Source organism: Colobus angolensis, unplaced genomic scaffold (assembly GCF_000951035.1).
Source record: "Colobus angolensis palliatus isolate OR3802 unplaced genomic scaffold, Cang.pa_1.0 Scaffold95, whole genome shotgun sequence".
Classification (NCBI taxonomy): Eukaryota; Metazoa; Chordata; class Mammalia; order Primates; family Cercopithecidae; genus Colobus; species Colobus angolensis.
The window spans coordinates 2,596,337-2,605,481 of NW_012123487.1; positions in this window are offsets into that span (position 1 = coordinate 2,596,337).

The window sequence follows — 9,145 nt, forward strand, 5'->3', positions numbered from 1 at the left end:
AAGGCAATATCCCTTAAGGCCTGAAGGTAATAAAAGATTATAGAATATTGTTAAACATTTAAAAGCTTAAGGCTTAGTAAGGAAATGCAGCAGTCCCTGTAACACCCCTATTCTAGGAGTACAAAAATCTAATGGTCAGTGGAGACCAGTGCAAGATCTTACACTTACCAATGAGGCAATAATTCCTCTATGTCCAGTTATATCCAACCCCTATACCCTGCTCTCTCAAATACCAGAGAAAGCAGAATAGTTCACTGTTCTGGACCTCAAGGATGCCGTCTTCTATATTCCCCTGCACTCTGACTCCCAGTTTCTCTTTCCTTTGAGGATCCCACAGATCACACGTCCCAACTTACATGGATGGTCTTGCCCCAGGGGTTTAGGGATAGCGCTCATCTGTTTGGTCAGGCACTGGCCCAAGACTAGGCCACTTCTCAAGTCCAGGCACTCTGGTCCTTCAGTGTGTGGATGACTTACTTTTGGCTACCAGTTCGGAAGCCTCATGCCAGCAGGCTACTCTAGATCTCTTGAACTTTCCAGTTAATCAAGGGTACAAAGTGTCTAAGTCAAAGGCCCAGCTTTGCCTACAGCAGGTCAAATATCTAGGCCTAATCTTAGCCAGAGGGACCAGGGCCCTCAGCAAGGAACAAATACAGCCTATACTGGCTTATCCTCACCCTACAACATTAAAACAGTTGTGGGGATTCCTTGGAATCACCATCTTTTGCTGACTATGGATCCCCAGATACAGTGAGATAGCCAGGCGCCTCTATACTCAAATCAAGGAGACCCAGAGGGCAAATACTTATCTAGTAGAATGGGAACCTACTTGAAGGGGCAGAAACAGCCTTCAAAACCTTAAAGCAGGCACTAGTACAAGCTCCAGCTTTAAGCCTTCCCACAGGACAAAACTTCTCTTTATATGTCACATAGAGAGCAGGGATAGCTCTTGGAGGCCTTACTCAGACTCGTGGGACAACCCCACAACCAGTGGCATACCTAAGTAATGAAACTGATGTAGTAGCAAAAGGCTGGCCTCACTGTTTATCGGTAGTTGCAGCAGTGACCGTCTTAGTGTCAGAGGCTATCAAAATAACACAAGGAAAGGATCTCACTGTCTGGACTACTCATAATGTAAATAGCATACTAGGTGTCAAAGGAAGTTTATGGCTATCAGAGAATTGCCTACTTCGATACCAGGTACTACTCCTTGAGGGACTGGTGCTTCAAATACATACGTGCGTGACCCTCAACCCTGCCACTTTTCTCCTAGAGGATGGGGAACCAATCAAGCATGACTGCCAACTGCCGAGACCAGCTTGGTCAGGGAGACCCCAACCCAGCGGTGCTAGAGGAATTAAAGACACACACAGAAATATAGAGGTGTGGAGTGGGAAATCAGGAGTATCACAGCCTTCAGAGCTGAGAGCCTCGAACAGAGATTTACTCACGTATTTATTGACAGCAAACCAGTGAAAAGCATTGTTTCTATAGATTGTAGATGAACTAAAAGCATTCTTTATGGGAAACAAAGGGATGGGCCGAAATAAAGGGGTGGGTTTGGCTAGTTATCTGCAGCAGGAGCATGACCTTAAGGCACAGATCGTTCATGCTATTGTTTGTGATTTAAGAATGCCTTTAAGTGGTTTTCGACCCTGGGTGGGCCAGATGTTCCTTGCCCTCATTCCGGTAAACCCACAACCTTCCAGCATGGGCGTCATGGCCATCATGAACATGTCACAGTGCTGCAGAGATTTTGTTTATGGCCAGTTTTGGGGTCAGTTAATGGCCAGAGTTTGAGGGGCCTGTTCCCAACATGTCCCCCTTTGATTTGCAAAGCGATAAAAGCAAAGGCAGCTTTGTCACGGTGAGCTACTTCTTGCAGGAGTCAGGATCTGCATCTGCAGACTATACAAAGGCAAACAACACAGATTGATAGCACAATCACCATTGAAATCACACAGTTTCTGAGTGTTTTTATCCACTTTAATTGGTTACTAGCTGCTAATCTGTCTGCAGCTCCTTCAAGTGCTCTGGTTCCTGGCATTAAGGTCAGGTTTGCCTGGGATGCTTTAAATATTTGTTCTTTTAATTTTGCAATATCCAAAAACAACCTGTAGAGTGTCCTTCTAGATGATTTTTTACTCTTTCCCAAATTTTGATCTTATTAAGAGCTATTAACAGTTTCCACAAATCCTTATGTTAAGCTCCTAGAGCAAGCCATGTCACTTGAGGTTGAGGTGCCACTATGCTGCCATGGTTCCAGATAATAGGAACTCTTGCCATACTTCTTATCATCTCTATCATCTGACCCTTTTGTTCAGACTAGCTGGACATAGTTTGGCCATGGCACGCAGACTGAGAGGTGCAATTTAAGCTAAACATCCCCTTAGGGGACCAAGCAACAATGATTCCATAGGAATCATGCAGTACCTCTGCCTGTTCTGCAATGCAATCTTCCTAAACAAGTACATTCATCATTTCTGGCCAGGTTCTATTTTGTTTACAAATAGGTTTTTGAGGGTGGTATGCTTCAATCATAGGAGCAGATTTATTATAGTAAATACTGAGATCAGATAGCACGTGTAACTGTGTCACAGAGTGATTACATCCAGGCATTATTGCCAGCCAAGATTGATAAATATGCCCAATAAGTATAATTGTTCTCTGTGTCAGACCTTGTTTAAGGAATACTCATGGTAATGATGATCACTGTGATCATAGCTACCATTAAATTACTCATTGTGACTGGTTGTCCCGCTTTCCTCAGGTTTTCTTCTGCCATCTGTGACAGCTTCTTGATCTGTCCCCAGGTGGGTGGCTGTGTTTGACAGGTGTTGCTCATGACAGTTGGGGTCCTCCTCAGCATCAGCCTCGACATGGCTGCAACCAGGGGGTCCTGGGGATCCTCCCGGAGTATCTTCCTCAGCATATGGCTCATGATAAGGTTTCAGGTGTCTTGATGGTATCCAAATCGGCTGTTGATTTTGGCCTGGAGAAAGACAAGCATAACCTCTACCCCAAGTTATTAGTGTACCTATTTCCCAACTTTCTGTTATCAGATCTTTCCACCAAACCAGTTGTTCTGCTTCTGTCTTTGCAACTGGTTTCTATACATGCTGTTCAGCTGCTGATAACATCTGGCCTTTGGGCATGCTCAAAAAATTTAAAGTTAATAATGCTAGATTCAGTTGTATATGGGCTGTCCTGTAATCACTATTTCTCCCCCTTTTTTGTTTTTGTCATCAGTTGTTCATCTGTATGAAATCATAACTGAGCATTTTCAATTAACTGTGTGGAATGAACCACATATGAAGAATCAGAAATCACATTAATAGGCATATCAAAAGCAGTCAATACCTCAATTACAGCTACAAGCTCCGCTTTTGAGCTGAAGTATAGGACGTCTGGAAAACCTTACTTTTTGAGCCAGAATAAGAAGCTTTACCATTACTAGACCCATCTGAAAATAATGAAAATGCTTAGCAGGCTGCAGGTTGTTTACTGCAGGAATTGTAAATGCAAACCATTTACAGTTTTGCTCAGCTAAGGGGATAGTCAAGAGACAGGCTTTTAAATCTATGACTATTAAAGGCCAATTTTAAGTTCTCTAAAGTCTCCAGTTTCTCTTTACTCAGCAGCCATTGTTCTATCCAAATGGGCTTGTCTGTTAACCATTTTAAAGGTATAGGTTCTGGAGGCTTAACAATGGCCGCCATCAAAATGATATCCTAAACCTTGGTGGGAATTTGTCTTTCCGCTTGAAGTGGTTCCTTTAAACCTTGCAAATTTTTTCCTAGTCTCATACCAGGGACATACCCCATTTTATGCATCATATGTTGACTTTGAGGGCTATATAATTGTTCTGGAATTAGAACTTGTGCTCCCCATTATTGTAATAAATCTCTCCCCCATAAATTTATAGGTATAGAAGTTATAATTGGTTGAATAGTCCCAGGTTGTCCATGGGGCCCTTCACAATGCAAAATATACTACTTTGATATACTTCAGGGGCTTTTCCAGCTCCAACTGTGTTAAATTGAGTGGGTTGAATTGGCCATGTGGACGGCCAGTGCTGTAGAGAAATGATTGAAATGTCCGCTCCTGTATCTCCCAACCCTTTAAATTTATTTTCCTGAATAGTTATTTTATAGGTAGGATGTTTATCAGTAATTTGATTTACCGAATAAGCTACTTTGCCTTGTTCATCTGTGCTTCCAAATCATCCTGTTCATTTAATTTCACTTTTCCCCATTCCCATATACGGCACAATCAGGAGCTGTGCTATGCCCTCTCGTGGCTCTGCTTTCCAGGTAACAGAAGTAGATATAACAATTTGAATTTCCCCATTGTAATATGAATCAGTGACTCCTGCATGTATTTGTATCCCTTTTAAATTTAAACTAGACCTGCCTAGAAGTAATTCTATCATTCGCACTGGCAAGGGTCCACAGACTCCTGTTGGGACCTTTTGCAGGGGTTCCCCAGGCAGAAGGCTCACAGCTTTTATGCAGTATAAATCTACTGTGGCACTCTAGCTGTGGTGGAGGACAGACATTGTACAGGGGTGAGGGAATGGCCTGAGCTGGAAATGCCCTGGTTTGGAATGGGGCCTGGGACGGGCCTTTCATGGCATTTCCTGAAATCGGGTTCCCGTCTTTATCAAACTTAGAGTGACACTGATTAGCCCAATGTTTTCCTTTTTTACATTTTGGACATATTTCAGACTCAGCAGTTTTCTTTCATCCCCTATCTGGTGGCCTGACTAGCTGATTTTTTCTACATTCTTTTTTAGTATGACCATGCTTCCCACAGTTAAAACAAGCTCCAGGAAATGGAGTATTTCCTTTATCCACTCTCAGTCCTGCTGTTGCCTGTGCCAACAAAGTAGCTTTATGCAGATTACCTCCGATACCATTATAGGCCTTGATATAATCAACTAAATGTGGTTTCCCAAATTTAAAAGGAAAAGGCTCAAATGTAGCTATATTTCCCTGTTGATCTGGGGGGTATATTCTAACAGGGAACTGTCAAGCCTCCATATCACCCTCTTGTCTAGCTTGCTGAATTCCTGCCTGAATAGAACTGAGAGTGATCACTCGAGGTGCTGCTCAAACAGTCACTGGGGCAACTGCTTTTCACCGTGTCCTCCGGAAAAGAAAGATCTGGAGGGTCAGGCCACTGTTTTTCTTCAAAATAATAATGAAGGGGTGCAGAAGGGTAGGGATGAACCTCTCCCTCCTTTGTTGTTTTAGTTTTAGCTGGTAAACAAACCTGCTCTGTAACCTTTTCTGTTACTTCATTATACTCTCCTTCCTCCTCATCATTAGTGTGAAAAGGTTCCAAGGTGGAACAAACCAGAGCCCACACTTGTCCCACTGTTACTCTGATGCTTCTGAACTCCCCTTCTTACTCACTATGGGGATTGCTTTAAGAGTACTCGGGTGTCCTCCAGCTTAGTTCCACATTCTCCAACCATTGCTCCGGCAAGCCTTTGACCTGGATTCGAGCCCCCACAATGGATGCCACTTGCGGAGACCAGCTCAGTTGGGGAGACACTAACCCAGTGGTGCTAGAGGAATTAAAGACACACACACAGAAATATAGAGGTGTGAAGTGGGAAATCAGGGGTATCAGAGCCTTCAGAGCTGAGAGCCTTGAACAGAGATTTACCTACGCATTTATTGACAGCAAGCCAGTGAAAAGCATTGTTTCTATAGATTGTAGATGAACTAAAAGCATTCTTTATGGGAAACAAAGGGATGAGCTGAAATAAAGTGATGGGTTTGGCTAGTTATCTGCAGCAGGAGCATGGCCTTAAGGCACAGGTCCCTCTTGCTATTGTTTGTGGTTTAAGAATGCCTTTAAGCGATTTTCCGCTCTGGGTGGGCGAGGTATACCTTGCCCTCATTTCAGTAAACCCACAACTTTCCAGCGTGGGCATCATGGTCATCATGAACATGTGACAGTGCTGCAGAGATTTTGTTTATGGCCAGTTTGGGGGCCAGTTAATGGCCAGATTTTGGGGAGCCTGTTCCCAACAGCCAACAAATTATAGTCCAGATTTATGCCACCTGATATGATCTCTTAGAATTCCCCTTAGCTAATCCTGACCTTAACTTATATACCGATGGAAGTTCATTTGTGGAGAATGGGATACGAAGGGCAGGTTATTCCATAGTTAGTGGTGTAACTGTACCTGAAAGTAAGCCTCTTCCTCCAGGGACCAGTGCCCAGTTAGCAGAACTAGTGGCACTTACCCAAGCCTTTGAACTGGGAAAGGGAAAAAGAATAAATGTGTATACAGATAGCAAGTATGCTTATCTAATCCTACATGCCCATGCTGCAATATGGAAAGAAACGAAGTTCCTAACCTCTAGGGGAACGCCCATTAAACACCACAGGGAAATTATGGAGTTATTGCATGCAATGCAAAAACCCAAGGAGGTGGCAGTCTTACACTGCCAAAGCCATCAGAAAGGAGAAGGAGAAAAGGCAGAAGGAAACCTTTGGGCAGATGCTGAGGCCAAAATTGCTGCTAGGCAGAACCTCCCATTAGAAATACCTACGGAAGGACTCTTGGTATGGAACAACCCCCTCTAAGAGATTAAGCCCCAGTATTCCCTGACTGAAACAGAATGGGGACTTTCACAGGGGCATAGTTTTCTCCCCTCAGGTACTTAACAACAGAAGAAGGAAAGGGACTTATACCCGAAGCCAGCCAGGGAAAATACTTAAAACCCTCCACCAAACTTTTCATATGGATATTGAAAACACTCATTAAATGGCCAAATCCCTATTTACAGGGCCAAATCTCCTCCGGACCATCCGACAGGTAGTCACAGCCTGTGAGGTGTGTTAAAGGAACAATCCCTTGGTCCATCATAAGGCCCCTTTGGGGGAACAAAGAATAGGTCACTAGCCTGGAGAGGACTGGCAGTTAGACTTCACCCATATGCCTAAGTCAAAGGGATTTCAATACATGTTGGTCTGTGTTGATACCTTTACAAATTGGATAGAAGTTTTCCCCTGAAAGACAGAGAAGACTCAGGAAGTGATTAAAGTCCTAATTCATGAAATAATTCCTAGATTTGGGCTTCCCCAAAGCTTACAGAGTGACAATGGTCTGGCTTTTAAAGCCACCATAACTCAGGGAATTTCCAGGGCGCTAGGGAAACGTGACCGTCACTGCACCTGGAGGCCACAATCCTCAGGGAAGGTCGAGAAGGCAAATGAAATACTCAAGAGGCACTTAAGGAAACTAACACAAGAAACTTATCTCCCATGGCCTACTTTTTTGCCCATGGCTTTGTTGAAAATCCAAAATTCTCCTCACAAAATGTGGCTCAGTCCATATGAAATGCTGTATGGACGACCTTTTCTCACAAATCACCTACTTGCTCAGGAAACGGCCAACTTGGTCAAAGATATAACTTCTTTGGCAAAATATCAACAAAACCTTAAAAACCTACCTGAAGGATGTCACAGAGAAAAGGGAACAGAATTGTTTCATCAACCAGGAGATCTAGTGTTGGTCAAATATCTTCCCTCTACCTCCCCATCTATGGACTCTTTGTGGGAAGGACCATACTTGGTAACCCTCTCTTCCCACTGCAGTTAAGGTGGCAGGAGTGGAATCTTGGATTCACCACACCCGAGTTAAATTTTGGATATCCCCTGAGGAACCTGTGGGACCATCAGCTCAGGAGTCCCAAGATCAGCCAGACCAACCTCAATACATCTGAGAACCACTGGAGGACTTGCGTCTCCTATTTTGGAAGGAAACATCCCCGACTAAAAAGGCTTCTACCACTGATCCTGAAGAAAAACCCCTTCCTCCTTAAAAAAGATAAGTGAAAACCTACATAATCTTTAACACCTCTCCTTGCTCCTTTAATGGAATCCTTTTACTATTTCATCATATTATTAAACAGCATACTAACCATACTCTTCACGATAGGACTATATACTGTAGCTCCTGCCAGGACGACAATAAAATAGAACACAGAGAGTCACTCTGTTTGCTCCCAACACCCCTTTCCAGACACTCACCGGAGTTAGCTTGGCAAGTACTCTAGAAGTATGAAAAAATGAAAACAACAAACTTACATGCTTTTTTTAACATACACAACCAGTTCTTTCTATCCAGCCAAGTTATATTCTTATGTGGAACATTGACCTATATCTGCCTCTCCACTAACTGGACAGACACCTGCACCTTAGCCTTTCTAAGTTCCAACATTAACATTGCTCCAGGAAATCAGACCCTATCAGTACCCCTCAAAGCTCAAGTCCATCAGTGCAAAGCCATATGACTAATACCCCTACTTATAGGGTTAGGAATGGCTACTGCTACAGGAACTGGAATAGTCAGTTTATCTACTTCATTATCCTACTACCACACACTCTTAAAGAATTTCTCAGACAGTTTACAAGAAATAACAAAATCTATCCTTACTCTACAATCCCAAATAGACTCTTTGGCAACAGTGACTCTCCAAAACTGCCGAGGCCTAGACCTCCTCACTGCTGAGAAAGGAGGACTCTGCACCTTCTTAGGGGAAGAGTGTTGTTTTCATACTAACCAGTCAGGGATAGTTTGAGATGCTGCCTGGCATTTGCAGAAAAAGGCTTCTGAAATCAGACAATGCCTGTCAAACTCTTATACCAACCTCTGGAGTTGGGCAACATGACTTCTCCCCTTTGTAGGTCTAGTGGCAGCCATCTTGCTATTACTCACCTTCGGGCCCTGTATTTTTAACCTCCTTGTCAAATTTGTTTCCTCTAGGATCGAAGCCATCAAGCTGCAGATGGTCTTACAAATGGAACCCCAAATGAGCTCAACTAACAACTTCTATCAAGGATCCCTGGACCGACCAGCTGGCCCTTTCACTGCCCTAAAGAGTTCCCCTCTGGAGGACACTACAACTGCAGGGCCTCTTCTTCACCCCATCCAGCAGGAAGTAGCTAGAGTGGTCATCACCCAATTCCAAACAGCAGTTGAGGTGTCCTGTTTAGAGGGGGCATTGAGAGGTGAAGCTGGCTGGGCTTCTGGGTTGGGTGGGGACTTGGAGAACTTTTCTGTCTAGCTAAAGGATTGTAAACACACCAATCAGTGCTCTGTGTTTAGCTAAAGGTTTGTAAA